Source organism: Microtus pennsylvanicus, chromosome 1 (assembly GCF_037038515.1).
Source record: "Microtus pennsylvanicus isolate mMicPen1 chromosome 1, mMicPen1.hap1, whole genome shotgun sequence".
Taxonomy (NCBI): Eukaryota; Metazoa; Chordata; class Mammalia; order Rodentia; family Cricetidae; genus Microtus; species Microtus pennsylvanicus.
In genome coordinates this window covers 157,961,881-157,985,535 of record NC_134579.1, presented here as the reverse complement: position 1 = coordinate 157,985,535, position 23,655 = coordinate 157,961,881, and the positions used below count along the sequence as shown (strand labels likewise).

The window sequence follows — 23,655 nt, the reverse complement described above, 5'->3', positions numbered from 1 at the left end:
CTTAGGCTAGAATCTTCCCGGTAAGACCGGTGCTCACAGATTGTTAGAGATGGGTTGATTGGGATATCAGAATTAGCCATTAAGGGCTAGAGCTAAGGGCCAAGCAGTGTTTAAATGAATACAGTGTCCGTGTAATTATTTCGGGGCATAAGCTAGCCGGGCAGGCGGCTGGTAGTTGGGGACTGCGCTCATATTACTACAATTAAGAAAAATACTTCCCTGCTCCCATATCCACTACTCCTCCATCGCAATTATCACATTTCCCCAAGCTCTCCCCATCTTTCCCTTCTCACTTCTCTCTCCCCATCTCCCGTTACCCCAAACCCATTCCCACCCCTAAGCTCTCAATTTGTGCCTGAAAATCTTGTCTACTTCCAATATCCAGGAGGATAACTACATGTTTTGTTGGGGGGGGGGTTCACCTTCTCTAGGATCATGAATTATAGGCTCAATGTCATTTATTTATGGCTAGAATCCACTAATGAGGGAGTACATACCATATTCATCTTTTTGGGTCTGGGTTACCTCATTCATAATAGTGTTCTCTATTTTCATCCATTTGCATGCAAAATTCGAGATGTCATTGTTTTTTTTTTCCGCTGAGTAGTACTCTAATGCGTATATATTCCACACTTTCTTTATCCATTCTTCCATTGAGGGGCATCTAGATTTTTTCCAGGTTCTGGCTATTACAAATAATGCTGCTATGAACATAGTTGAACAAATGCTTTTGTAGTATGGTAGGGCATCTCTTGGGTATATTCCTAGGAGTGGTATTGCTGCATCCTGGGGTAGGTTGATCCCGAATTTCCTGAGAAACCGAAACACTCATTTCCAAACTGGTTGCACAAGTTTGCATTCCCACCAGCAATGGATGAGTGTTCCCCTTACTCCACATCCTCTCCAGTAAAGGCTATCATTGGTGTTTTTTTTTTTTAGCCATTCTGACAGGTGTAAGATGATATCTCAAAATTGTTTTGATTTGCATTTTCCTGATTGCTAAGGAGGTTGAGCATGACCTTAAGTGTTGTTTGGCCATTTGAACTTCTTCTGTTGAGAATTCTCTGTTCAGATCAGTACCCCATTTTTTAAATTGGGTTAATTAGCATTTTAAAGTCTAATTTCTTGAGTTCTTTATATATTTTGGAGATCAGCCCTTTGTCTGTTGTGGGGTTAGTGAAGATCTTCTCCCAATCAGTAGGTGGTCTTTTTGTTTTAATGACAGTGTCTTTTGCTTTACAGAAGCTTCTCAGTTTTAGGAGGTTCCATTTATTCAATGTTGCCCTTAATGTGTGTGCTACAGCAGTTATACATAAGAAGTGGTCTCCTGTGCCCATATGTTGAAGACTATTTCCCACTTTCTCTTATATCAGGTTCAGTGTGTACAAATTGATATTATGATCTTTAATTCATTTGGACTTAACTTTTGTGCATAGTGATAGATATGGATCTATTTTCATTCTTCTACAGGTTGACATCCAGTTGTGCCAGCACCATTTGTTGAAGATGCTTTCTTTCTTTATTGTATACTTTTAGCTCCTTTGTCAAAAATCAGGTGTTCATATATTTGTGGGTTAATATCCGGGTCTTCTATTCGATTCCACTGGTCGACTTCTCTGTTTTTATGCCAGTACCAAGCTGTTTTCATTACTGTAGCTCTGTAATAGAGTTTGAAGTCAGGGATGGTAATGCTTCCAGAAGTTCCTTTATTGTATAGGATTGTTTTGGCTATCCTGGGTTTTTTGTTTTTCCATATAAAGTTGATTATTGTTCTCTCAAGGTCTGTGAAGACTTTTGTTGGGATTTTAATGGGGATTGCATTGAATTTATAGATTGACTTTTGTAGAACTGCCATTTTTACCATGTTGATTTTATGCATCCAAGAGCATGGGAGGTCTTTCCATTTTCTGGTGTTCTCTTCAATTTCTTTCTTCAATGCCTTAAAGTTCTTGTCAAATAGATCTTTTACTTCCTTGGTTAAAGTTACCCCGAGATACTTTATGCTATTTGTGACTATCATAAAAGGTGAAGTTTCTCTGAATTCCCTCTCTGTTTCTCTATACGTTGTGTATAGGAGGGCTACTGGTTTTGGGGGTGTTTTTTTTGGTTTGTTTGTTTGTTTTGAATTGATCTTGTAGCCTGCTACTTCACTGAAGTTATTTATCAGCTGTAGGAGTTCTTTGGTAGAGGTTAGGGGGTCACTAATGTACACTATCATATTGTCTGCAAATAATGAAAGTTTGACTTCTTCCTTTCTGATTCAAATTCCCTTGATCTCCTGATGTTGTCTTATTGCTATTGCTAGAACTTCAAGAACTATGTTGAAGAGATAGAGTGAGAGTTGACAGCCTTGTCTTGTTCCAGAATTTAGTGGAATGGCTTTGAGTTTCTCTCAATTTAATTTGATATTAGCTGTTGGCTTGCTATATATTGCTTTTATTATATTTAGGTATGATCCTTGTATCCCTAACCTCTCCAAAACTTTTATTATAAAGGGGTGTTGATTTTTGTGAAATGCTTTTTCCATATCTAATGAAACGATCACATGGTTTTTTTCTTTCAGTTTATTTATATGATGGATTACATTGATAGATTTTCGTATGTTGAACCAGCCCTGAATCTCTGGGATGAAGCCTACTTGATCATAATGGATAATTTTTCTAATGTGTTCTTGGACTTTGTTTGTCATAATTTTATTGAGAATTTTTGCATCGATGTTCATGAGTGAGATTGGCCTGTAATTCTTTTTCTTGGATAGGTCTTTGTGTGGTTTTGGAATCAGGGTGACTGTAGCTTCGTCTTAATGAAACACATTAAGGAGTACAGGTATCAGCTCTTCTTGGAATTTCTGATAAAATTCTGCATTAAAGCCATCAGGTTCTGGGCTTTTTTTGGTTGGGAGGTTTTTTTATGACAGCTTCTATTTCCTCACGACTTATAGGTCCATTTAAATTGTTCACCTGGTCTTGATTTAATTTTGGTAAATGGTGCTTATCTAAAAACAAGTCCATTTCTTTTACATTTTCCAACTTGGGTGCATATAAGCTTTTGTAGTAAGACGTAATGATTCTCTGAATTTCCTCAGTGTCTTTTGTTATATCCCCCTTTTCATTTCTGATCTTGTTAATTTGCATGTTCTCTCTCTGCCTTTTGATTATTTTGGATAAAGTTTGTCAATCTTGTTGACTTTCTCAAAGAACCAGCTCTTTTTTTCATTGATCCTTTGGATTGTTTTCTGTTTTTCTATTTTGTTGATTTCAGCCCTCAGTTTGGTTATTTCCAATCTTCTACCCAATTCTACTCCTCATGGGTGAGTCTGCTTCTTTTTTTTCTAGAACATTCAGCTGTGCTCTTAAGTCTCTAATATGAGCTTTCTCTGTTTTTTAATGTGGGTTTTTAGAGCTATGAACTTTCCTCTTAGCACTGCTTTCATAGTGTCCCATAGGTTTGGGTATGTTGTGTCATTACTTTTGTTGAATTCAAGGAAGACTTTAATTTCTTTCTTTATTTCTTCCCTTACCCAGGGGTGGTTCAGTAGTTGACTGTTCAGCTTCCAAGAGTTTGTAGGCTTTCTGGGGGTGGAATTATTGTTAAATTCTAACTTTAATCCATGGTTATCTTACAAGACACAGGTGGTTACTAATATTTTTTTGTATCTGTGGAAGTTTGCTTTGTCACTGAGTATGTGGTCAATTTTCAAGAAGGTTCCATGAGCTGCAGAGAAGAAGGTATATTCTTTCCTATTTGGGTGGAATGTTCTATAGATGTCTGTTAAGTCCATTTGATTCATTACCTCCACTAATTCTCTTATTTCTCTGTTAGGTTTCTGTCTGATTGACATGTCCATTGGTGAGAGAGGAGTGTTGAGGTTTCCTACTATTAGTGTGTGTGGTTTTATGGCTGCCTTGAGTTCTAGTAATGTTTCCTTTACATAAGTGGGTGCTTTTATATTAGGGGCATAGATATTCAAGATTGAGACTTCATCCCGATGAATTGTTCCTGTTATGAGTATAAAATGTCCCTCTCCATCTCTTCTGATTGATTTTAGTTTGAAGTCAACTTTGTTAGAGATTAGTATGGCCACACCTGCTTGTTTCTTAGGTCCATTTGCTTGATAAGCCTTTTCCCAGCCCTTTACTCTGAGTAGGTGCCTGTCTTTGTGGTTGAGGTGTGTTTCTTGTAAACAGCAGAATGTTGGATCCTGTTTTTTATCCAGTCTCTTAGCCTGTGCCTTTTTATAGGTGAGTGGAGTCCATTGACATTAAGTGATATTAATGACCAGTGGTTGTTAACTCCGGTCACTTTTTTAGTAGTAGAGTTTGTGTGTTTCCCTTCTTCAAGTTGTGCTAGTGAAGGGTCTCTAGATGTCTGAGTTATTGTGGGCATTGTTGTACTCCTTGGTTTGTGATTTTCCTTCTATTACTTTCTGTAAGGCTGCATTTGTGGCTACGTATTGTTTAAATTTGTTTTTATCCTGGAATATTTTGTTTTCTCCATTTATAGTGAACGAAAGCTTGGCTGGGTATAGTATTCTGGGATTGCATCCATGGTCTCTTAGTTTCTGCAGGACATCTATCCAGGACCTTCTGGCTTTCATGGTTTCCATAGAGAAGTCAGGTTTAAGTCTGATAGGTTTACCTTTATAAGTTACTTGACCGTTTTCCTTTGCAGCTCTTAATATTCTTTCTTTATTCCGTATGTATTTTGTTTTGATTATTTTATGGTGAGGGGATTTTTTTTTTGATCCAGTCTATTCGGTGTTTTGTATGCTTCTTGAACCTTCACAAGAATATCTTTCTTTAGGTTGGGGAAGTTTTCTTCTATAATTTTATTGAATATATTTTCTGGGCCTTTGAGCTGTAATTCTTCTCCTTCTTCTACCCCTATTATTCTTAGGTTTGGTCTTTTTATTGTGTCCCAGATTTCCTGAATGTTTTGTGATGAGAATTTGTTGGATTTGCTGTTTTCTTTGATCAGTGCGTTTATTTTCTCTATGGTGTCTTCAGAATCTGAGATTCTTTCTTCTATCTCTTGTATTCTGTTGGTTATGCTTGTTTCTGTAGTCTCTGTTCGTTTACCTAGATTTTCCATATCTAGCCGGCCCTCAGTTTGTGTTTTCTTCATCGCCTCCATTTCAGTTTTCAAGTCTTAAACTGTTTCCATTGTCTGTCTGATTGTTTTTTCTTGGTTTTCTAGGATATCATTCACGGATTTATTCATTTCCTCAAACTTTTTGTTATTCTTCTCATCCATTTCTTGTAGAATTCTTTTTTTTTTTTTTTTTTTTTTTTGGTTTTTCGAGACAGGGTTTCTCTGAGGTTTTGGATCCTGTTCCGGAACTAGCTCTGGTAGACCAGGCTGGTCTCGAACTCACAGAGATCCACCTGCCTTTGCCTCCCAAATGTTGGGATTAAATGCGTGCGCCATACTGCCTGGCTCATCCATATCTTTAAGGGAGTCTTCTACCTCATGTTTAAGGGACTCTATCACTTTCATAAAGTCAATTTTTTCTACTTCTTCTGGATTAGGGTGTTCAAGTCCTCCTGTTGTAAGTTCTTTGGGTTCTGGTGTTTTCATGTTGTTTTTCAGATTGTTGGAGGAATTCTTGTATTGGTACCTGCCCATCTCTTCCTCCAAATGTTCCCCATGGATCTTCTGGTACAGGATCAGATCTCCTTGCTGGCCAGGGACCTCACAGACAAAAGGCCTACCTTGCTTCAGGCAGGCTATTGAAACAAAGGCACTCCCACCCAGTTGCACTCACCACCCTATCCCAGCACCCAAATGGGCTGAACTGGGGGATCTTATGGCCCCCAAGAAAGGAAAAAGTAGGGAGAGGTTACCTAGGTACAATCTGGAATGGGATAGGAAGAGAGAGGTAGTCGAGCTCTATTTTTTAATGCAATAGAACTCATGGCAAATGTGGAGGAGTGAGTAGAAACAACACAATCCTAAGTATATTTTCAGAGACTCCTTATAGTTTGAATGAGAATGACCCTCAGAGGCTCATATTTTTAGGTGTTTGGTTCCCATTTAGTAGAACTGTTTAGGAGCTGTGTCACTGGGGATTGGCTTTGAGCTTTCATAATATCTGGGTAAGCCCTATCTCTCTGGTCTGCTGCTGCCTGTGAGCCTGCAGGGAATGCTTTTGTTCTGTCCGTCTGATTCCTGCCATGAAGATTATGGACTAATCCAGTGGTTCTAATCTAATCTAAATGTCCTAATGTGGGGACTTTTAATTCAGTTCCTCATGCTATGGTGGCCCTTAGCCATACAATTATTTTTGTGACTACTTCACAACTTAATTTTGTTGTTGTTATGAATGGTAATATAAATATCTGTGTTTTCTGATGGTGTTAGGTAACCCCTGTGAAAGGGTCATTGGAGATATGTTGAGAACCACAGGACTAATCCTCTGAAACTATAACAAAAGCCCCAATTAAATGCTTTTGTTTAAGAGTTGCTGTGGTCATGGTTGTCATGGTGTATTTTCACAGCAATAGAATAGTAACTAAGACATTTCTCTAGGTGCTACCCCTTGAATACTACAGAGTGAGCAAGACTGAAACCAGTACAGTCCTTGTGGTAGCTTGAGAAATGTTGCTTTTTGCTGAGTAGCCAGGTATGGTCATATCAAGGAGCTCCTACATCTTCAGCAAAAGACTCAGTTTTGCCTGCTATCATTATTGTATCCTATTTACTTTATCATTTCTTTTATTCTGCCCTTCACTATTGTTTTTAATTTGACCTTAAAAAGTTTTTTTTTTCATATTTTGATCCTAACCTTTATCCCCTCATCTATTCTTCATTCTTTAAACACATGGTTGTGTGGACATGGTTGTTTCCTAGCAGCATTTGAAGGTGAGTTGTAGTCAACATATGTAATGAGCCTTCCAAAACCTTCATTATATATTTTCATGTTTCCTAAGATTATCTTGAGATTCTGGATAGATATCACATAACCACAGTTCAGTTATCAGCTTTAGCAGGTAAATATTAATGATTTGTATTTTGTATTTTTTAGCGTTTTTAATTGGAATAAAATTATGTTTTCCTCCTTCCTTTCTTTCTTTCATCCTTATAATCAAGAGGCTGAAGTATCTTCCTAAATTTGAGGCTAGCCTGAGATATATATCCAGATTCTGTCAGTAACTAACTAACTAACTAAATAAATAAAATTTCTTAGTTAACTGACAAAATTAAAACACAAATGATAAACTAGAGAAAAACAGATTATTATATGTGAAAGGGAGGGAACACCCCCCCATAATCAGTAAAGACATACACAGACACCAAATTCTCAGCATAAGGGAGAGTTATATTACCCTGAAAAAGTGGAAGAAGACTGCAAAGGCAGCAACAACCATAGCATTGAGCAAGCAAGAAAGCAAGAGAGGCAAGAGAAGGAAGAGCAGGTGTTTCTGCAGAAGGGGGTTTTTACAGGGGAAAAGCTGGAGTCTTCTGGGTGAGTTGGTAAATCTTGATTGGACATACTAGTCAAACAATGAATTTTGATTGTTGAACCTTGGTACTTTGTCTCATGAATGAGTCAATGGCCAAAGAAAAGAATAGATCTTGGGGGCTAGCTCTAGGAAAGGAACAGTTTTTAGTAAGCGAGAAGAAAAATGGTAAAGGGGAAAAATTTGTCTGTAATGTTTGCCACGCTCAGGTTTGTGTTTGCTATGCTCAGACCTGTCAGAGGTCTTTCATTCCCACCTTCTTGTGTTATTGGGTTACTGGGTGCTAGGTAAGTGTGCCTTGTTCTCTCTGGTTACTTTCTGCTCTCATTGAAACATTGTTGTTAGGGACTCAAGGAAGCTAAAATGTTGGTCAAGATTTGGAAGTGCAGGCTGTATTAGTCAATGTTTAGGTTCTGCTAGTCAGTCCATCTGTGGCTAGGGAAGTAGAGGCAGCATTGGAGGGAAGAGCACGGAGTATTGGAAGAAAAATCACCTTGTGTCAGTTGATGTCCATCCTCTAAAACATGAGTGGTTATTTGCATTTTTGATATCAGGCATTCTGACAGGTGTAAGATGGATTCTCAGAGTTGTTTTGATTTGCATTTCCCTTATAGCCAAGGATGTTGAACATTTCCTCAAGCGTTTTTCTGCCATTTGAAATTCTTCTGTTTAGACTTATGTTTAGATCTGCATTCCATTTTTTTAAATTGGACTATTTGGTTTTTTATGAACAGTTTCTTGAGTTCTTTATATATTTTTGAGATCAGTCCTCTGTCACACGTGAGATTGGTGAAGATCTTTTCCCATTTTGTAGGTGCCCATTTTGCTCTAATCTCTGTCCTTTCTCCATCTCGACTATTCTGTTCCCTCAAGTTATTCTCCCCCTTCCCTTCTCTCTTCCTCCTCCCCTTTTGCCTTCTCTTCTCCTCCCCCCCCCCCATGTTCCCAATTTTGTCAGGTGATTTTGTCTATTTCCCCTTTCCAGATGAATCTATATGTGTTTTTCTTAGGATTCACCTTGTTACTTAGCTTCTCTAGGATCATAGACTATAGGCTTGTTATCCTTTGCTTTACAGCTACTATCCCTTATAAGTGAGTACATACCATGTTCCTCTTTCTGGGTCTAGGTTACCTCATTCAGGATTTTTTTTCTAGTTCCATTCATTAGCATGCAAATTTCAAGATGTCATTTTTCTTTTACTGTTAAGTAGTACTCCATTATGTAAATGTACCTCATTTTCTCTATTTATTCTTCAGTTGAGAGGCATCTAGGTTGTTTCCAAATTCTGGCTATTACAAATACTGCTGCTATGAACACTGATGTGGGAGTGACTTCTTTCTAATCTGTTGCTTTCATTGGTTAATTAATAAAGAAACTGCCTTGGCCCATTTGATAGGCCAGCCCTTAGGTAGGCGGAGTAGACAGAACAGAATGCTGGGAGAAAGAAGCCGAGTCAGACAGTCGCCATGATTCTTCTACTCCAGACAGATGCAGGTTAAGATCTTCCCTGGTAAGACATCTTGTGGTGTTACAGGGATATTAAAAATGGGTTAGATCAATATGTAAGAGCTAGCCAATAAGAGGTTATAACTAATGGGCCAGGCAGTGTTTAAAAGAATACAGTTTCCATGTAATTATTTTGGATAAAGCTAGCCGGGTGCCGGGGACGCAGTCTGCTGCTCCTACAACAGAACATAGTTGAACAAATGTCCTTATTGACCATCCTTTGGGTAGATGCCCAAGAGTGGTATTTCTGGGTCCTGAGGTATGTTTATTCCCAATTTTCTTGGAAACCACCATACTGATTTCCAAAGTGGTTGTACAAGTTTGTATTCCCACCAGCAATGGTTGAGTGACCCCAGCTAGGAACCTAAGCAACAGAGGAGAGGGGGCCCGATCTTGATGTCCTGTTGTCAGACTGATGATTATCTTAAATATCACCATAGAACCTTCATCCAGCAACTGATGGAAACAGAGGCAGAGACCCTTATTGGAGCACTGGACTGAGCTCCCTAGGTCCAGTTAAAGAGTGGGAGAGATAAGAATGTGAGCAAAGAGGTCAAGATCATGATGGGTTCATCCACTGAAACAGTCTACCAGAGCTAGTTTGAGCTCACCAGCTCCAGCTGGACTGGGAAAGACCAAGCATGGTATCAAAGTGGTCCTCTGAGTATGGTTAATGTTGCAGGCTGGGACAGACTGAGGGGCCACTGGCTTTTTGTGAACCAATTCTCTTTGGATGGATGCCTTTCTTGACCTGGATATAGTGGGGAGGGCCTTGGACCTTCCACAGAACAGTGTTCCTTGCCCTCTCTGAGAATTGGAAGGGGTTGAAGTGGAGGGTATATGGAGGGAGTAGAGGGAAGGGAGGTAGTGGGAACTTGCATTGGTATGTATAGTGAAAAAAGATAGTTTGTTTTACTTAAAAAATACATTTTAAAAAGAAAAAAAAATAAAGCCCAAAGCTACCAAAAACACCCCTCACTTTTGCAGAAGCAAGATATTTTTTTTTGCTTTTCTTGTTCTTGTTATCTTTTGTTTCTTTGTTTTGTTATGATTTTTGCTTTCTTGCTGCTGTTGTTGCCTTTGCCCTCCTTGCCCCTCAAGGGTAATATATCTCCTTTTGTGCTGAGAACTTGGTCTTGGGGTGTCTTGTGTTTTCCTCCCTTTCGGTGACTTCATGACTCACATAATGACTTGGATGGGTCTTCAGAACCTCCAACTCAATTCTCAAACTTATCAGAGAGCCAAAACCTATTCACTTCTTCCAACAGTAGCCAACTGGTGAGTTTACCCTTTCTGCCTTGCAGCAGAAGGGGCTGCTTGTTGGAGTTTCTATCCTTCCCGGTTCTCACAGCCATTCAGCCCAAAAGAAATCACACAGAGAGTCTGCATTACTTATAAACTGATTGGCCCATTAGCTCAGGCTTCTTATTAGTTCCTGTAGTTTATATTAACCCATTATCCTTATCTATGTTAGCCACATGGCTCAGTATCTTTTTCAGAAGGGAGGATCACATCCTGCTTCTTCAGTGATCTGGGCAGGACTGCGGAAAGTAAGCTTCCTGCTTCCCAGAATTCTCCTGTTCTCATTGCCCAGCCTCTGCTTCCTATCTGATTGACCCATCTATACTTCCTGCCTGGCCGATCAGCATTTATTTAAAACATGATTGACAGAATATAGACAATTCTCCTGCACCACTTCCCCCTCTTTTTTTTTTTTAAATGAAGAAAAATATCTATAGTCCATCTTTTGGGGAATGTGGGCATAGTATTCCAGCCTACTTCCTGCTGTTTGGCGGTGCTGATAATATTATGGGGACCTGTTCTGAATGTAGAACTCTGACATCAGGGCCATCTGTTCCTACCAGAGATTTCTCAGGTGGTCTTCCTTGATCAAACATGATTTTTCTTAACTCAAAATGAATCTACAGCCTCTCATTTCCTGTGGAAACAAAAGCAAAATCTCCAATGTAACCTTTTGACTTCAATTTTGAAGTCAAGGTATTTTCATAATACCTATCTTGAATTAGTTTAGCAGCATTTATAAACAAATATCTTTTAGCAGCTGTTGCTCCTTCCTCAGCATTCAAACAATTCAAAGAGAGCACAATAACATACAGTATCAAGATTCTGTGTGTTTCTATCTTTATGCAGCTTTATTTTAAACTCTGTTTCTTTTATTTTTAATTTTTGGCTTTTTGAGACAGGGTTTCTATGTATCTTTGTCCTTGAACTCACTATGTAGACCAGGCTGTCCTTGAACTCACAGAGATCCCTCTGCCTCTGCCTCCCAGGCATTGGGATTAAAGGCTTGTGCCACCACACCTTGAACTCACAGACTCCAGTCTACCTCTGCCTCACAAGTGTTGGGGTTAAAGGTGTGTACCACCACACCCAACTACTCTCTTTCTTTTTTATTTTAAGGACTTTAACCTTTTACTTTTTTCTCCCAAGCCAGTGCATGTTTTTAATGCACAGTAAACCAGTTAGAGGGTTTTTTTTTTTTGTCTTTGAATCTCTCTCTAGTGTATCTCTCTTTTTCTGACCACATGAGTCTTTAATTTACCAAGCAATGTGGGTAGGATTTAAGCCATGGCTTTGATGGCTGGATCCAGCCTATTTCTGATTTGTGATTTTACCCCTAAATAAATACTCATCTTTTCTCTCAATTCTGAGCTAGTATGGGATTTCTTTTAAGCGTCTTTCCTCAGATAGGAGCTTTGGATTTGTGGCCTTGGATTCTGAGATTAATCACTCAATACATTAATAAATCATTTTTGTATGTATAATAAATCCCCCCAGACTCTGGACATCTAGTTCTGGTAAATTTCTCTGACAGTGTGCTATGCATATTATCCACATAGGTGTTGGAACAGTACCATTTTGACTTCACAGCTTGAACATGACTGATACTCCACGTTTGAAACACACTGCTTACCTGAAATTTCCTTTGAGCCTGAGCTTTCAAGCTTTCCTGTATCAATTCAGGGAGCTTTGAGTCTTTCTGGCAAATTTGCACTCCAGAGGTTTTGTTCCCTTCTCAAACTTTTAATTAGTCTTAGAAATGAGGGTTGAGACTGTGCTTCCAACTTTGCAGTTGGCCTTTACCTCTCATATTTCACCTAAGGTGTATGTAGGTTTGTTTGATTCGCAGAAACTTGGCTGTCATTGCAAAAGTTAACAAGCTCTATAACGATGAAGTATGAAACCTGGACAGACTTTCCTTATTAATTTGTGCTTAATGCAAGCACAAACTTTGAAGTTTGAAGATCAGTAACATGGCTGATGTATATTACTGTAATAAAACCTTATTCCATAGTTTTATTGGCTTCTTTCATAAGAAAAGCCTTAAAGGACCTGAAGAAAAAAATGTATAAGTCTCTCTCTCTCTCTCTCTCTCTCTCTCTCTCTCTCTCACACACACACACACACACACACACACACACAAACATGGCACATGTGCCCACAATACACACATAGGGATAAATAAAATAAAAAAAAAATAAAAATATTTAAATAACTTCTCAATACAGACAAATGAGTTGCTAGTTATCAGAGTGCATTTACTTTCTGCTTTGCATGTGACAAACTTTCCAGACATTATTCCTCCTCCAGATTAGTATTCAGTAGATTTTTTTCAGTCATCATTTGGAAAACTTTCTTGAGAATACAAAGGGGTAAAAATATATTTCTAGATTTACATTTTAAAAAGTGAAAACAGCTGGAATAATTATATTTCATTTGGCCTAACATACAAAAGATTATTTCAAAACAAAATAAAAAGTTGATAGTTCATATTTATCTTCCTCTTAAGTCTTTTAAAATATGTCATATATTTTGTATTTATTACTTGGACAAGTCACAGGATGGGTCTTCCATGTTTACAATACGGTAACTTTTTCTTTTATTGAATCCTATCAAGTTCCATTTATACTTTATGATTCTTTTAGGCTGAGTTATCTTCATTATTTTAATCCCTGGAATAATTCTACCGTGATTGAAGCCTTCTTACCATACTCAAGTCTAGAATACAGGATTTCCAGTGCGTCTGCAATTGATCAATATTCGCTTAATACTGGCTGCTTCTATAGAACAGAGGTCTGGTAAGTATTAGGACACATTACCTAGGGAAGAAGGGGATTGGAAGAGTGACAAAGTATATCACGACTGCACCCTAGCTCAACAGTTAAAATTTAACAACAACGCAGAGTAGTTTAGGTTAGCTTTTCTAAATTTGCCAGTTGCACTAGGGCATCGCCAGGTGTTTTGTTTTGAAGGTCAGAAATAACTTCAGAAATACTAAGTTGAGAACACATGAAACTTAGGGAAAACGAAACTTGGACCTACAGCAGGTGGGCGGAACCTTCTAGCGACCACGGGACTCTGACTCACGGTTGTGTTCTCTACGCTGTTTTCGGAGATGAGAGGGGCCTAGGGTGGCGAAGAAGAGGCCGCTGGAGACAGGGAAGGAACCAGGATCCCACCACAGGAAAGGAGCCCAGCAGCAAGCCAGCTACCGCAGGAAACCTGCAGATAGCCACACCCATCCCAAGCCCGCAGGCCTGCAGACGGCCTAGGTGGGCGTGGCCGAGGGCGGCTAGGTGCTGACGTGTCGACGCTGGCGTCGCGGCCGGTGACGCGTCGCCGGCGCCCGCCCCGCCCCTCCTCGTCCCTCCGTGCCGGTCTGGGGGTCTGTGGGTCTGTCCCCGCCGGGCATCCAGCGCGCTGCGCCGTGGTAGCGGGCGACCCCCGCCGGCGGGCCCGCGTGGGCTGCAGAGGAGGGCGGAGCGCAGCCCTCCGCTCACTCGGGAAGGGGAAGCACACACCTCCCGGAGGCCAGGCGCGTGCGGCGACGGGGCTGAGGTGAGCCGGGCAGAGGGAGGGCGGGGGCGGCGGAGCTGGACTGTGCGGGGGCGGTCGCGGAGCCCGGAAGAGCCTGGCCGAGCGAGCTGTCATCCCTCGGCCCTGTCCAGGCTCGCCGAAGTTTGTAGATGGAGGTAGGATTGAAAACTCCAGAGCGATTGCTCACGTGTGCAGACTCAGCGTGGCCACTAGGCGAGATTTTTCTGTTGTGTGTCTAATCTGCTTTCACTTTTCTTTATTTTTTCTTTTCTTTTGTATGTTATAAAGTTATGGCAACATCATTTCCTTCGCCTAGATTTTGAACGTGAAATCTCTTGGGTTAGGTTTTCCCCACTACACAGAAAGTGACTAGATTGGGCTATAGAGTTGAGGATTGTGTGTGAATTTAGTAATCGAGGAATCTAGAATGTCATTTTTAAAATAAAGAAATGGATACGCTATTGTGGTGCTGTGTGGGTAGGCGAGGTAGTTTTTGGTGGAATGCAGTGCACTCATGCATTTGTTTTCCTTTGCTTTAAAAGAAATCTAAGTTTAGCCTTACCTGAGTTTGGTATGTGTGCTATGAGGGGCTCAGTTTAATTGGCAACCGTATTTTCTTTTTGCCCCTGGGTTAATATTAGATCGAATAGTCGGTATATCGTCTTCATCCTTTGTAGATTCATAAGCGAAACATTTATTTTTTAAATTTTAGTTTTCTCAAGTTCCTAATTCGACTCTATGTCTAGTACACATGTTCTCTCAGGCTGTATATTTAGCTTTTCGCGATGGTTATAATGCTAGTGTTTCATTAAAATGTTCATAGAGATGTTAGTTAAATGTAGGTTAGTGTTGTGTATGTGTGTGTGTGAATTAATTTTTCAAGAGTTGTTTTCTTTTTTTTATTATTTAAGAGTTGTTTTCTTGATCCTTGTTGAATAGTTTTCTTTTCATAGTAGGTTCATTCATTCATTCATCCACTTGCTCTTCATCAAAGTCCAGGTACTGTGGGCCTGAAATGAAACGAAATTTATGCCATGGAGATGCTGAAGCGTGCATGGGCAGCCCATACATGGCGCTTCTGATGAACTTGTCAGTATTGGGTTTCATGGTCTAAGTTGATGAGGACAACTGACCGGGTCTTTTTCTAGGACATAGAAAGTCCCTGTCATATACATAGTCATAGAACTTTGTATACTTCACTAGCAAACACCCTTTTAGGAGGAATCTTAATTCAACAGTTGGAAATGAATTTCTGTGTGAAAAATGTTTTCTTTTTTTTTTTCCCTCCCCAGCATTTACAGTGGTTGTATTGATTTCCTATGTCTGTGCCTTGGATTATAGGAAATGTACACACAAAACATTTCATCAGGGGCATGTATGATACATACAAAGTAAACTTACTATTTTATAACAGCTTTCTTGAGAAGAGAGTTTGCATAAGCCTCTCTGGAAAATACAGTTTTCAACTTTGAGAAGGTAGCTATGTGCAATTAAAATTTTAACTTGTGAACTTGTGCAGAAAGAAATGCAGAATTCCTGAGGAGAGAATTAGCATTGGTTGAACATCCTTAAGCTGAAAACTCAAAATATGAAGTGCTCCTAAAACTTATTAAAGTTTTATGATTAATATTTTAGTATAAAGAACTTGTAAATTAAAAAAAAACTACGCAGAGAATGTTGCCAGATCCGAAGTCTATACATCTCAATGAACATATATATGTGTGTGTGTGTGTGTGTGTGTGTGTGTGTGTGTAAAATATACTTAGAGTATGTTGAAGGCTGCATGTTGGATTTTACATTTCACTATCAAATATATTTTTTTACTCACTTATCTACCACAAAAATGAAAAATCCATGATAGTTAAAATGAAAAGAGAAAAGCTATATAATCTCTCTCAAGACTAAAGTATCAATTATCTACATTCATTTCCTCCTTATCACCTAATAGTAACTCTTCTCCTTTTTATATATTCACTGAACCTACGTTTGCATTTGTATACTTTCGAGTACACACACACACACACACACACACACACACACACAGAGCTAGTAGCTGCATATGAGATAGAACATGTGTTTTTCTTTCTTTCTGAGATTATATGACCTTACTAACAGATATTTTACACTTGTGGTTCTCAGCCTTCCTAATGCTGCTGCCCACACTTGTGGTGACTTCCGTTCATAAATTTATTTTGTTGATACATCACAACTGTAATTTTGCTACTATTAAAAATCATTATCATCTGATATGAAGGTTATCTGATATGTATCCTCCAAAGGCGTTGTGATGCACAGGCTGAGAACCATCCATTTTCCTGAAAAATTTGTTAATTTTTGTTTTCTTTAAATCTGAGTATTCCAACACACACACACACACACACACACACACACACACACACACACACACACAAAAACAGCTTGCTTGTGGATTGCCAATGAGGTTGGTTCTGTTTTCTGTCCAAAGTGAATAAAGAAACAGTAAATGTGGTGGTGCAAATACCTCTGTGGTAGAGTGTAGAATACTCTGGGTATATGCCCAGGAGTAAAATAACTAGGTCATAAGAGAGCTCTATTTTTGAGGATTCTTAAAACTGATTTCCATAATACCTGTATTAATTTGCACCCCCGCCATCAGTGAATAAGTGTTTCTTTCTGCACATTTTCTCTAACATTTGTTATCAAGTTTCTTGATAGTCATTTTGACTAGGGTCAAATGTTATCCCAAAGTTTTAATTTGCATTTTCCCGTTGGCTAAGGATTTTGACGACTTTTATAATGGCTATTGGCCATTTGTGTTTCTCTATTTGAAAACTATGTGTTCAGTTCATTTGCCCATTTGTTGATTTTGGCAGTTTTATTTCCTTGGTATTTAATATTTACAATTCTTTGTAAGTTCTGGATATATCCTCTTTTCTGAAGGGTAGCTGCTAAACACTTTCCAGTTCCATGCTGAAACTTTTTGGTATTTGGGGATTCAAAAACTGATGTGACATAAGAAGTCGAAAATTCTACTTTATGGGCAAAGTTATTAAAAATACTGAATGAAATCAGCTTCAGACTTGAGTATAAAGTATAAAAGATAAATGAATTTTATTTAATTGTGGGTCTCCATCGCCAGCCTATCACATTTTACATGCAGATATTCTAAAATCCAACAGCCTCAATCTGGGAGCACTTTAATTTCAATCATTTCAGATGAGGAATTCTCAGCATATACTTAGCAACCATTAGAAAACATGCCTTTTACTCCAAGCAAGCGTTGGAGTAACTTACTTCTTGTATGTTTTGCCTAGTTCAACTCCTATCAAGTAGTCTCTATGTAAAGGACCCAGCACTGCCATTTAAGAAATTTTTTGTAAATATACTTGAGCAAGGGAGGTTGAGAAGGCTCTTAGTTTTATCTTTTTCTGCTTCGTTGTGATGTTTTACAAGTTTTATTTCTGACATCTTTAACTTATTAGATTTTAATTCATTTCATCATCATTCTTCTTAATTAAGTTTTAATTATCTTGAAAGGGTTTATTAGGAATACCCCTTGTGGTTCTTTTTTCATTTTGCTGATTAGAAAATGAAGTTACTAAGTGTTCTCTTTGGAGAGTGATTCACAGGAACACCAGCCAAAACTAACGAAGCTAGGAAGATAATGGGAACCTAACTTAATTTGCAAAGGTTTTTGGCATTCGGAAATACACACACACACACACACACACACACACACACAGAGAGAGAGAGAGAGAGAGAGAGAGAGAGAGAGAGAGAGAGAGAGAGAGAGAGAGGGAGGGAGGGAGGGAGGGAGGGACAGAGGGAGAGAGGGAGAGAGGGAGAGAGGGAGAGAGAGAAAATGAATAATGAAGGTTTGTGCCATAGGAGTACCCTCTCTAGTATAAATTTTCTTTTTGCTTTTGTTAAGTTTTAGTGAATCTTTCTTCACTTGGACTCTCCAGATAGAATTATTAGGATTGTGTTTATTGTTAAAGTTTGTACTGACACAGAACATTAGGCTGGAATATGGTATGACATGTAAATAAAACTAGTAATAAGAAAAATTAATGGTTATCAGTACGCGTTTTCATGATACGTTTTAATTTAGTAATTGCTGGGCAGTGAGTATTGATGTTTAAAGAAGAGAATACATATACTTTAGTACTGACTAAATACAAAGTAGCCAAACTCTGGCACAGTTTCCTCAGATGATTACAGAAATATGCTCAATGCACCTAGTTCATATTGTTACCAACTCCAATTTTTAAACCCATATCTTAAACCTTCTAATTTGCGTAATACCTGTTCTATCAAACTTGAACTTGAAAAGAAGGAAAGTAAGCTATTTTGCGATTATTGAGTAATTAGGGAAGTAACTACTAAAACTTGACATTTTCAGAGTTTTTGTGTCCTTTTATATTAAGAGAATGGGTAGGAAGACACTTTTCAGTTGTTAGTAAATAAGGCTTATAAAAGTGATACGAAAAAACTCAATTTCTGTTTACAAAGAAGAAATTCATGTTTACTGTTAAGACTGCTTATGTTTTGACCTTGTCAAATGGAACTCTGAAACTGTTAAATTCTTCTGTGCTTAAATAGGAATCGATGTACCTTTTGTGTTGATTTAGGAAACAAGAATTTTTCTTGTTTTCAAGATTTCAAGAAGCAATTAGCTTCAGGTTGAAATCATACAAAAATTGCAGTGTATCTCTTCCAATTTGCTTTCCTTCCGGCCTGCCTGCTTGCCTGCCTACCTTCTTTCCTTCCTTCTCTTTTCTTTCTTTCTTTCTTTCTTTCTTTCTTTCTTCTTTCTTTCTTTCTTTCTTTCTTCCTCCTCTTCCTCCTCTTCCCTTTTTTTTAATGACTGCTGTAGACTAGTACCTTCATGACCAGTAGGAAACTAAACATTTTTTGTGAAGATTTTTAATCATGTATATATGTATGGGCACATAAGTGTGGGTGCCTGCAGAGGCCAGAAGAGGGTGTTGGATTCCCTAAAGCAGGGTGTGATGGGTTGAATCAGAATTGCCCCCATAGGCTCTTAGAATTGCATGCTTAATCATCAGGGATTGACACTCCTTGAGAAGGTTTGGGAGGTATGGCCTTGTTGGGGGACATGTGTCATTGTGAGTTGACTTTGAAGTTTCAAAAGCCCAAGACAGACCCAGTGTCTAGCTCTCTTTCTGTTGACAGCAGATCTGGATGTAGAACTCTGAGCTACTTCTCCAACATGTCTGCCTGTTTGTTGCCATACCCTTCACCATGATAATAGACTAAACATTTGAAACTGTAAGCAAGCCCAGTTAAATGCATTCAGTTATAAGAGTTGGTCATGGTGTCTCTTCACAGCAATAGAACACCTGACAAGGGACTGGGGTCACTAGTAGCTGTGAGCTGCAGATAGTCATGGTGTCTCTTCACAGCAGTAGAACACTAGCTAAGGCACTGGAGTTACCAGTAGCTGTGAGCTGCCTGATATAGGTGCTGGGAAATGAACTTGGGTGGTTTTTAACACTGAGCCATCCTTCCAGTCTGTGAACGTTCTTCAAGGTTTTTTCAAAAATATTAGTACTCTCTATATCAGCCACTCTCAACCCGTGGGTTTTGACCTTTTTGAGGGGCAAATGACTCTTTCATAGAGGTTGCTCAAGACCATCAGAAACCACAGATTACATTACCATACCATTCTTAACAGTAGCAAAATTACAGTCATGAAGTAGCAACAAGAATAATTCGATGATTGGAGTCACCACAACACTAGGAACTGTAGTGAAAAGGGTTGTGGCACTAGTAAAATCAAGAACCATTGTTCTATATTTTCGGGATTTGACTGGTAGTGATAATAATAATCATCTTCAGATAGGTTAATGTTCTCTCTCTCTCTCTCTCTCTATATATATATATATATATATACGTATATATATACATATATATATACGTATATATATATATCATTCAGTAAGTATGTTTTGAGTTTCTCTATATAAGCCAACAAACTATACAAGGTAGTGTGTAACAGCAAGAGACATACTACTCCTACACTCTGGGATTAAATGTGCATTCTGGGACTGGTAGTATATTGATTTGTGGCAAGATCTCTTTACTGGTTGAGTTTGGCCTTCATATTACAAAAAGATGAGTGAGTGTATTAGGACAGTAAAAGGTGGTTCAATTTAATGCCTTTTAAGAGATATTGTGCACATATAGTATTAAAAGCTGAACTTTAGAAGAACACTGGTGAAATACTTCAGTGGGCATTTTACTACATATTTTTATACTATTTTATACAACTGACTGTAACCTCTATTTTAGACCACTCTCTTTCCTTTGTTTTGGTGACACTTTGTTTTGGTATACACTCCTTTGCTTCTGGACTTTATGGCCTCTTGCTATTAAAAATTCTTTATTGATTTTTTTCTCCTACTTAATTCTTGCAAGTTTGTTCTTCACTTCCTGTTGTCTTTTACTGCACTCATATTAATTTGTAGATGATTTTTAAATTTATTCCTATGGTTTTGCTGGTGATTTTGATGTCTTTCTTAAAACAAGGCTCGTCTCCTGAGTTCTATGTCTGTAGTCTTCCTGCTCTCTCTACCTGAATGTCCCAGCTGTGCTGTCTAGTTCTGTCCTCTTGACACTAGTTAGATGATCCATCTCAGCTGATAGACTGGCCTGTAGACAGGCCTGTGGGGCTTCTCTTGATTAATGGTTCTGTCCATCTGTCCAACAGACAGTTTTGAGTTGTTTAAAAGAGCAGGATGAGCAAGCCAGTAAGCAATATTCCTTTGTGGTTCTGCTTCAATTTCTGCCTCTAGGTTCCTGCCTTGATTTCCTACCCTGATTTCTGTTTGTAAACTAAGCTGTAAGATGACACAATAAACCTGCTCCTTCCCAAGTTGCTTTTGGTCATGGTTTTTAATCATACCTGTTCCTCCCCAGTTAGTTTTTGATTATGTTTGCAAATCACAGAAATAGCAAACTAGGACAACATTTCAAGAGAGAAAGACAAAATAATCACTTGGCTTTATCCCTATGAAGTCCTTTATCTTCCTGTTTTCTTCAGTGCAGAGGTTGGTCACCTGTTTGTTTATCCCCTCCACTGCAAATGCAGTTAATTAGTAAACCAAGTAGATTTGACTTCCATAATTGCTTGGATTTATTTACCTTTCTCTAAATCACCGTCATTATCTCATTTCAGGAACTATCAGCTTGTCTTTTATTTATAAATTCTGCAAAGAATTCCTAATCTTTCTGCTTCCAGTTTGCCTTGGTTCAGTCCATTCCTTTCACTGTATTCTTAACGATCCTAATTAAATACAGTTCAAGTAAAACTTCTTTTTTGAGATTTTTATATTCTTCTATACAGTTCAAATAAAACCTCTTTTTTGAGGTTTTTCTATTCTTCTTCCTCTTTTTTTCTTCTTCCTTCTTACTCCTTCTTCTTTTATTCTTCCTCCTTTTTAAAAAAGCTGTTATAGTTTCTAAATTTAACCAGGTTTATGTCTTTTCAAGAGATTTTACTCTGTCAGATGCCATTGTTTGTTGTACAGTTTCTGACTGCTGTGCTCCTTGAATGTGGCATATCCTCATCACGCAGCTAATGCATGTTTCCCTCCTTACCTGAGTCACTCTTATGTGAAGTTCCATCATGATCCCCTTTCATGTTATTCTAAACACACCACTCTGAGTTCTAGTCATGTTCTTTATTGCTGCTTTTTATATCAACTTTTATATCTATTTATTTTGCTTTGAGTTAGATTATCTAGTTGGCTTCTTTTCCCCTTTAGGCTGTGATTCACTATTGTACACACTAGATTGATTTTGCTCATACCATGGTCCATTCAAAATGTAGTAGTAGCGTTCATGACGAAATGTCAAATAAATAAATGAAAAAACAGAACTCCATGTGACTGAGCTGTACTGTGCCATTCCTTATTAGATATCTAGTAGGATATTCTTGGTTTTTTTATATTTATTGCTGCTCTAGTCACAACAGCAAGAAAATGGTATATGCTTAAATGTTCATCAGCAGCTGAATGGATAATGGAAATGTGGTATACATACACAGTGGAATGTTTGTTATGGATTTATTAAAAGTGCTGCAGGATCCCTGGCGCCAGTAGGCAGCAGAAATGTTATAGGTCCCCAAGCAGTGGTAGCAGGCCATGTGGCGTCAGGCAGTGGGCCCTGAGAGCAGCCAGTCCCAGGCAGAGACGGCTACTGGTTCATGAGCAGTGGCTGATCCCAGGCAGGGAGACACGTGGAGGGCAGGCAAAAGACAGACATGGATAGGCACGACATGCAGAGTGAGGTTGGATATTTATTTGGGGGGTTGTGGAGGGGGAAAGGAGAAGGGGAGAAGAACAGAGAGAGAGGAGAGAGAAAAGAGAGAGACAGAAGCAGGGGAAGGGGAGAAGTGGGGAGAGAGGCATAAGTGAAGCTGCCTCTCCAAGAGGAAGACAAAAAAGAGAGAGCTCAGGCTAGAAGCTGAAGATCAGCCTTCCTCAGGGGACGGGGGAGGGAGTGGGCGTGGCTTGTCTCTTAAAGAGATAAAACAGTCATTACATTCCCATCTCTTTTTTATAATAAAAAAACAGGCGGTTAGGCACCACAGGTCAAAGGAATTGGGGTGGTGCATTTTTTTAAAAGATTTATTTGTTTATTATATATACAATATTCTGCCTGCATGTATCCCTGTGGGCCAGAAGAGGGCACCAGATCACACTACAGATGGTTGTGAGCCACCATGTGGTTGCTGGGAATTGAACTCAGGACCTCTGGAAGAACAACCAGTGCTCTTATCCTCTGAGCCATTTTTCCAGCCCCAAGGGGCGGCACATTTTTAAGACTGCTTCCTGCTTATTTGTGGGCATTGTCTTTGGGGGCTGGGTGCTGGCCACATCCTGGCATAGCTGGTCTCTTTAATCCTGTCTGGTGTTTGTGGCATGGAAATGCTTGGTGTCTCTTACACCTGCTTAATTAAGGTATTGGCAGAACAAAGAACAAAGTTAAATTAAGGAAAAAAAATTAGGACCAAGGAATCAAGGGGGGTGTATCTGACCTGTTTAAGGTATTGGCAGAACAGAGGACAAAGTTAAGTTAAGGAAAATAATTATTAGGAACAGGGAATTGAGAGGGGTGTATCTGACCTGTTTAAGGTGGATCCTTCAGTTCAGTTTCCTGGAACTCACAAGAATTCTTCGGGTTTGTGAAAATAGGGGTTTTAGACATATACATTGTATAAACAGTAGCATATTTATGTTAGAATGACTGTGACAGATATTTTTGCACAATGAAAAATATTTTAAGACTATGGAAGGCATCATGAGAGAGAGGTTTGATAACTTGTATTTGTCCTCACACCTTTATAACTTGTAGGTCTTGTATTTGTATTTTATTGAAATTTGTTTGTTTGGTGAGGTTGTTTTTTTAAACTGACAAAACCTCTCTGCTGTCAAACTGCATCAGAGATCTTTGAGAAGGATGAAATTTTTACTTGAGTAACTGATTAAGAAATGACAGAAAACTTACTTGGTTGGTACCCAGAGCTACTCTTCAGGGTCCTCCATGGTCGCTGAAGGTCGAATTTGCCTTTTGCTTTTTAGCGCGGGGCCTGCCAGGCTCCAGAAGATCCTATGGGCTAAGAAATCTGTAGGAAGACAAGCCTACCTTGACCTGATCATCTAGGCTGTTAATTCCAGCAATTCTGTCCACGTCTGGAGATCTTTAGTTTAGATGAAAGGCAGTTTTGCCCAATGGTCAGAGCTTGGCAGTTGAAGTGAATTGTAGATGGATGTTGTTCTGTGCCCATTTGTCTTCTGTCTTTTTGGAGGAAGTAGAGTGCTACTAGGAGCCAACATGTCTCTT

The 23,655-nt window shown here is 38.9% G+C and overlaps 1 protein-coding gene across 3 annotated transcripts in view; it reads left to right on the top strand.

Moving 5' to 3' along the window:
- Positions 1-13,613: 13,613 nt before the first annotated feature.
- The window catches only part of Ascc3 (activating signal cointegrator 1 complex subunit 3), a 293,022-nt gene continuing 282,980 nt past the window's right edge, over positions 13,614-23,655 (top strand). Inside the window, exon 1 of one of the 3 annotated variants that reach the window (XM_075944106.1) lies at positions 13,614-13,827. The gene's annotated coding sequence lies outside the window, so the exon portion shown is untranslated. Of the gene's footprint in view, positions 13,828-13,874; positions 13,962-23,655 lie in introns of those variants that run through there. The other 2 variants (XM_075944122.1, XM_075944115.1) reach the window with 2 other exon arrangements.